Genomic DNA, 7,955 nt, shown 5'->3' with positions numbered 1-7,955 from the left:
AGGGAAGAACCAACAAAAAATGAACAAAGGAAAGAAGGAAGGAAAGAAAGAGGGAGAAGGAAGGGAAGAAGGGAAGGATGCTGTCTCATGTGGTAGTGAGTCACTATCAGGGATGACTTGTGCTTTAAGGAGGAGTTGAAATCTAACTTCTAAGGTTCATTCTAATTCTAAGATGCTAACATTCTAAAAAGGATTTTTTTTAGGAGTCACAACCATAACCCAAACTTCCAGGTTTCCAAGCCAGGGCTCTTTTCATAAACCTATTTCTCCATTAATGTGTTCCTTGAGGGCAAGGGCAATCTTTAACCCCAGCACTTAACAAAATACCTGGCACATAGTAGGAACTTGATTCTCCCTCCAGAAATTCAACCATTAGGCAATGCTTCCTTTTTTAAAAAAAAAACCTTTATTAATATTTATTTTTAACCTGTTTACATACTTTATGCCCCTACTTTCCCCTTCACACCCCACAAACCCCCCCCCCTCCACCCATGGCCGACGCATATTTCCACTGGTTGTAACATGTGTCCTTGTTCAGGGCTGCAATGCTTCCTTTTAAAAGGAAGCAGAACACCTCACACCTATCAGATTGACTAATATAACACTAAAGGAAAATGATAAATGTTGGAGGGGATGTGGTAAAATGGAGACACATGCATTGCTGGGGGAGCTGTGAACTGATCCAACTATTCTGGAGGATAATTTGGAATTATGCCCAAAGACTTTGATCCACTAACACTACTACTAGGCCTGTATAACTGGAGTGATTTTTTTTAAGAGAAAGAACTTGCTTGTATAAAAATATTTATAGCTGCTCTTTTTGTGGTGGTGTGTAGAGGGAATTTCATCCCCTCCCTGCCCTTGATAGCCAACCAGGTCCATCCCATTCTCTACATGATAAAAGAGTTTGGGTGGAGCCCACCTAGGTCTTTTTGGCTCTGAACTTCCCAGAGCAGGCAGGAGAACATACCAAGAATCCAGTAAGGCTGAGCTACACCTGGTCAGACAGAATTAGAGTAAGAGAATTTAAATCTATGCTTATCTATCTTTTCCATTTAAAGTGATTATTAATAAACTTTATAGAAAATAAAATTGTAGATATTAATTTTTAAATATAATAGTGGCAAAGAATTGGAAATCATTTGGGGAATGGCTGAACAAATTATGGTACATGACGGTGATGGAATACTATTGTGCTATAAAGAATGATTAAGAGGATGATTTCAGAAAGAAATGGAGAGATCTTCATGGACTGATGCAGAATGAAATAAGCAGAACCAGAAAAATAGTACACACAGTAAAAGCAACTGTGATAGAATTAGTTGCTATCGAAAATACAATGATCCAAGACAATTCTGAGAGACTTACCACAAAGAATGCTAACTATCTACCAAGAAAGAACTGTTGCAGAATGCAGATGAAAGCATATGATTTTTCAATTGTTTATTTGGGTATATGTTTTGAGGTTTTGGTTTTATAAGATTACTCACAAAAATAAACAATATGGAAATATGTTTTGCATGATAATACATATATAACCCAGATAGAATCACCTGCCATCCCCAGGAGAGGGAAGTAAAGGGAGGGAGGGAGATAAGTTTGATCATAAATAAAAGGAAATAGGAAATAAAACTCAGTTACTACAAGTCTTGTTTTGTCTGTCAAATTTTTTTCACCAATTCCTTCATTTGACAACTTCTGCTCAATCAAATAACCAGACCACCTTGGAATTTTAAATTCTGGTTTAATGCTCCAGAACTGTAATGTAGGGGGCTGGCTGCCATGCAGTACTGTGGAGGATGGAATTAGGCCAAAGAATTTGGTGATAAATTGAATTAGGTAAGAGGGATTGGTAAGTGGGTAAGGTAAGCTAAGATCTTGAGAAGACTAACTTCAATTAACTACTCTAAGAAATACTGATAGTCTTCTTGTGGTGAAGAAGAAAAGAATGCCTTGGGGGCAGACTTAATTCTGAAACACTTGGTTGCTGACCCAGGGCTGTGAAACCCTGGGCCAGATGGTGATGTATTGAGGATAGAAATAGACTCTTGTTTCTTATATGGGTTGTTGGGTTTGCCAAAGAGCTGTTGGTATTTGGCTAACAATGGTAGGTGTGCCTACCTGCCTAAGGAAATCTAAACCCAAACCACCCCAGGGCCCTGTCCCACATTCCTCCTCCCTCTCCCAGAGTGCAGCCCAAAAGAAGAAGTTAAGTCAGGGGTCTAGGACCCTTCTTTTATACCAGTGACTCCCAAAGTGGGTGCCACCGCCCCCTACTGAGTGCTGCAGCGATCCAGGGGGGCGGTGATGGCCACAGGTGCATTTGGGGGCAGTGAATGACTGTAAGGGGGCCATGATAGTATATTGGTGTCTCTTCATTCTGACACAGAATGTGTTCCTGAACTATTTATTCTAATTACTTTACTCAACTTCTCTGGCATCCTGACTCAGATGTCTGCCCCTGGCTTCTACATTATCCTTTAATATATGGTATCAGCCATTTTGCTCCCCAATTAAAGTTTTTCCTTTGTTCTCAATTAATAATATAAAACCATGGCAAAAATGATCTCAGAAGTTTTACCTAATTTTAATTTAGACTCATGGATTTTTAATTGCCAGAAAGGAAATAACAACATCATTGATTTAGAGCTCACAGGGACCTTAGAGGCAATCTAGTCCAAGCCCCTCATTTTATAGGTGAGTAAACTGAGGCAAGTTGATGACAAAGTAGATAGAGTACTGGGCCTGAAGTCAGGAAGATTCATTTTCCTGAGTTCAACTCAGGCCTCAGATACTTACTAGTTGTGTGACCCTAAGCAAGTCACTTAACCCTACTGGCTTCAGTTCCTTATCTGTAAAATGAGATGGAGAAAGAAATAGCAAACCACTCCAGTGTCTCCGCCAAGAAATCCCAAATAGGGTCACAGAGAGTTGGACACGACTAGAAAATGATTGGACAACAACAACAAAGACCCAGGGAAGTGTAGTGACTGGCCTAGCAAGAATAGAAATACTAAAGCTTAAAATCAAATCCTCTGATTCCAAATCTGCTTTTTTTCCCCTACTGCCTAAAATTGAAAATTATAAAAATGAAATCATGGAAAAATGAATGGAAAAAATTCTTTAAGAACTCCATGCCAAAAAAAAAAAAAACTCAATGAAACATATAATCATATACTTTATTATTCTGGCTAAGAAAAAAAATCCTATCTTCAATATATCTGATACAGGTTTAATGTCTAAGATGTATAAGGAATTAACACAGACATAGTATCCCACATTAGATTTTAAAGACGTTATCAATAAAAACAAAAGGCTTGTGTTTATAAGTAATATCACAGCAGCATTATTCTTTATAGCAAAAACCTGTGAACAAGGCACACATGCAATGACTGAGAAAGGGTTGAACAAAACAGCACAGGAATATAGTTTCATAAGAAACAATAAATATGATGACTATAAAGAAATATGGGAAGACATAAGAGGTGATGCAGAATGAAAATATATATAAGCTGAAACTATTTAACATTTTGTTTTCTGGTTGGTATATTTAAATATTTATAGAAAAATTTTCAAAGGATTCATTTCTAACTTGATGCCAGCAACTTCTTTGTAAACAAATATGCTTTTTCAGAATAAAAGAGTTGGGCTTCAATGATTCAAAATTATATCAGATTGCAAGGCACCAGTCTTCAAAATTATATTGTGATCATACTAATTTTTAAAAATATATGGTAGATTTTTTTTTATCATTGAAACTGATTGCTATGCAAAGGGAAAAAAAGAAGGAAAATATAAGTAGAATTAGGACTTAGGAGGGAAGCGGGTAAGGAAGGAAGAGATCAAAAAGTATCATAACATAAACACATCTAAATACTATCTTGAGCCTTTTTTGGACTGTGCCCCTTTCCTGAAGTAATCCATGCCAAATCAGTTACCATTCAAAGTAAAAAGCAATTCTTCCTTTTATCTGTCTTCAGTTTTCATCTTTAGACCCTTAAGAGAAATTCTCTAGTTGTTCTAAAATTCCAGAGTTTTACGAAGTCAACAATCTTCAGGATTTTCCAAAACTTCAAGTCATGTCTTAGTCTTTGTCTTTCTAAAAAAAGTACTACTTTTAGTTTTTCTATTCCTTTTATAATTATAATTATTCTTCTCCAGGCTTTATATGTACTGAGTCTTATAAATAGTATGTACTTTAATGCCTGTTTATGGAACTAAATGTAAGCATATCTTTCTTTAGCATTGTACATAGGTATTTCAGGTGTGACTACACCTGGGCTTAAAAAATACAAAGTAATATTTAAATGTTTTGTTTCTAAAACTCTTCCTAGAATGTCTAACAATTTATTAGTCCTTATGGCTAGAGCAATGACAACTGTTCTATCTCTCTCTTGGGTTATAATTGCTTATTTTATATTAATGTAATTTAGAAACACAGTGTCAATAAGCATATATTAAGCTCCTACTATGTGCCAGGCACTGTGCTAAGCATGAAGATAGAAAGAGTCCTGACCCTCTCACAGTCTAATGGAAGAAAGAACAAGCAAAGAGCTATGCACAAACAAGTTATATACAAAATGATTTGGAGATAATCAGCACAGGCATTAGGGATAGGGAAAGGCTTCTTGCAGAAAGTGAGCTTTTAGCTGTGACTTGAAGTTAAGATAGGAAAGCCAAGAAGCTGAGATAAGACAGCAAAAATTCCCTCTCCCTCATGGCAGGACTGAGAGTAAAAATGCAAATCCTAAAAGAGTGGTTTGTACAAGTAATAGCAAAGAGGTCAGAGTCACTGGACTATATAAAGTCCATGGAGGGAATAAAGAGTAACAAGGCTGGAAAGGTAGGAGGGACTCTGGTTACTAAGGGCTTTAAAAGTCAAACAGAATTTTATATTTGTTTCAGAAGGTAACACATTGGAGTTAATTAAAGAAAGATTACATAGTCAAACCCACAGTTTAGTAAATTCCCTTTTATAGTTAAGTGGAGGATGGATTATAGTGGGGAGATACTTGAGAGAAGGGGACCAACCAAAAGCCTTTTGCAATATTCCAATTGTGAGGTTCATCAGGATGAACCATGATGGTGGTATGTCAAAGAGAAAAGGAAGAATATGCAGGAGGTGCTGCAAAGGCAAAATTGACATTGATGGAGATGGGGGCACTAACAGAAACAGGACTCTCATGAAATCTTGTATTTCTCACTAGTTAAAACTAGTTAAACATAAACTGCAAAATCTATAGTTTCATCATTAGTCAAGCATAAATTGGATTATTAATCAGTTACCCATTCTGTTTTGTTAATCACCTGTATGTTCTGTACTAAGCATCAGCCTTGTGTTGCATTATTAATTACTCATGTTGTTTTGTATTTACCATAGTTCTGAACTGTTAGGCATTACTAATTACCTAGAGCAGTTATCTACTGTACTGTATCCTCTTCCCATGTTCATATCTCTGATGAAAATATTCTAGGAGGATAGCGAGACCACTGCCCCCCTCCCCCCGCTGAAAAATGATAAGTGGGACAATGTGGGGAAACATGGACATGCACACTAAGGGCTCTGACAGTCCAGGGGAACTCCCCCAATCTGCATATGCTCCTTATTCCCTTTCTGGTGTAATGCCAGGAGTGGGCTATTCTGGGGAAAAGGTAGAGATTCCCCTGAAATGGGATGAGACAAGCCCCCAGACCATTAATAAACATACAAACTTTGAGCTACCTCTTAGACTACTTTATTAGCCTGCAGGCTGTTCTGCCAACTATTTGGCTATACTATCTTCAAAACCTCTTCTTTGAATAAAATTCTTTTCTTCTGAATTGAACAGATTTTGAGCCTCCCATTCTTGGGACGAGACCCTGCTACAAACTCGAGTGTGTTTCCCCACAACCACATAACTGAGAAGCAGAAGGGATGGAAGCTGGGGTGAGAGAGAGTAGGAATTCAAGGATGACACCCAGCTAGTGATGGTGGTGCCCTGGAGAATAATAGAAAGGCTGAGAAGAGGTGAGGGATTGGGGAGAATGAGTTCAGTTTTAGACGTGTTGGTTTACAATGCCTAAAGTACACCCAGTTCAAAATGTCTAGCAGGCAGCTAGAAATGTAAGACTGGAGATCAGAGGAAGGTGAGTGTAAGAAATAACCTGTAATCCCAGCTGCCTGCCTCCACCAGCATCAAAGCACACTGCAGCCCCAGGTGTCTAACTCTTCCCCCCAGCTGCAGGCATTTCCCTGAGCACAGCTTCAAGCTGTCCATATCCAGTCCTTACTTTCTGTTCCTGGTAGGAAATAGAAGAAAATCTCTAAAGGCAAACAGCTCTGACTTCAGGATCAGCCTCCTATTTGTGTTTCAACACTTGATGCTCTTCTTTTGTTCACAAAAGCTATTTTAACAATGTCTCAAATGAACAATTACAAAATTCTAGCAGAAAACTTCCCTAATTAAGTAGGAAGTCATACTTTCTACTATTCTTGATGTCTGTCAGAAATGTAGCAGGAGAGAAGGGGAAGGAAAATGTCCAGGAGCTTCCTCACCTCCTGGATTTCCAGGTTGCTTCCTATATTCTCCTTCTCCAACTTTTTTGTTCCTTCTCACCTTGCAGGAAGAATCTTGCTTCCAGACCTCCCTGGCTCGCTACTGATCCTGGACAGCAGTACACTCCCTACCTGCTCCCTTTAACTTCCTAGTTTCCAGACCTTGGTTCACTTTAATTCTCCAGTGACCCCTGGAATGTTCACCCTCATGATGCTTCTCCTAGACTTGGTCTCCTTACCAAACTCTAACCCAGTCCTAGACTAGGCCTCACCACCACAGACTGATTCCTACTGACACAAAAATGTTTTTTAATTTAACTTGTCAAAGGTAGAGGGAGGAGGGGAAAGAGAAGTGAGAGAACTTCTATTTTTATTAAATGAAAAAAAATTTAATTATTCATTCATACTATCTTGATTGGTATAAACCTTTAAAAACAAAATTTAAAAAATAAATGCTGTCATGTATTTACATACATAATCTAGCGTTTTAATCCAATTTAATAATAATTAGATTAAAAGAAAAATCAAAACTTACAATAAAGTTAATATATTTTGTGGTTTACCATAGCCCAAACAGGTTGCAGCATAACCAATAAGGAACTCTCAAGAAGACAGAGAAAAAATGTCATTAAGGAACTATGTGATAGGAAGAAAAGACATTCTTAATCATAGAGCAAGACAAAGTATCACAAGATAACCAACATGTTACAATGGTGTGGGAAGCCATTCGATGTATTAAAACCATTGGAGAAATAGGATCAAATTTAGGGCCTGTTATCTGGATTCCCTACGTGACCAATCCAGACTGAGGCAGTCTTTGTGTTTGGTCCTGGTCACCTGAGCCCCGAAAGGCTCTGGTACCAGCAGGTTGGTTAATCCAAAATCAACTTGATCCCTCCAAGAGGCTATTAGGAGTCATTTAGAGAAACAGAGTCTGTAACAGATATTTTATCTGGATCCCATTACAAAATCATCAACAAGTAAAACCGTGTGTATGATTTTCTGCACTGCATGTCAGGACAGACAGAATGGGCCATCTAAGATAAAAATCTGAGGCTCCTCTTTTGACTCAGTCTTTGATCCCCACCTTTTTTACAATTCTTATTGAAGAGCTTTGAAGTGGCAGACCAGCTTCTATTTGAGTAGATGATTTCCTCCCTTGATAATTGAAGAAGCCTAAATCCTAAACAAATGCTGATTCCATATTGAGATTAAAACCTGAGTCTTTAGTCTGAATGCAGATTTCAATTAATGAGCATCTCCATAAGATATTTCTTCTCCCAGAATTATCCCCTGCTGAATTGGGGTTTGGAATTTGACCATTTGTCTTTGCATCTGTATTCTTTAGACTTCAATGGATTATGCGTGATTTATTGCCCCTTACCAACTGTGACTCCTTTTTGCTTGAAATCAGTATATA

At 37.9% G+C, this 7,955-nt stretch overlaps 1 protein-coding gene across 1 annotated transcript in view; it reads right to left on the bottom strand.

The window, feature by feature from the left end:
* The window catches only part of DECR1 (2,4-dienoyl-CoA reductase 1), a 61,329-nt gene that overhangs the window by 20,571 nt on the left and 32,803 nt on the right, over positions 1 to 7,955 (bottom strand). The window lies entirely within an intron of this gene.

Source organism: Gracilinanus agilis, chromosome 1 (assembly GCF_016433145.1).
Source record: "Gracilinanus agilis isolate LMUSP501 chromosome 1, AgileGrace, whole genome shotgun sequence".
NCBI classification, from domain to species: Eukaryota; Metazoa; Chordata; class Mammalia; order Didelphimorphia; family Didelphidae; genus Gracilinanus; species Gracilinanus agilis.
Note: the sequence above shows the minus strand (reverse complement) of the source record. Positions and strands in the feature narration are given on the sequence as shown.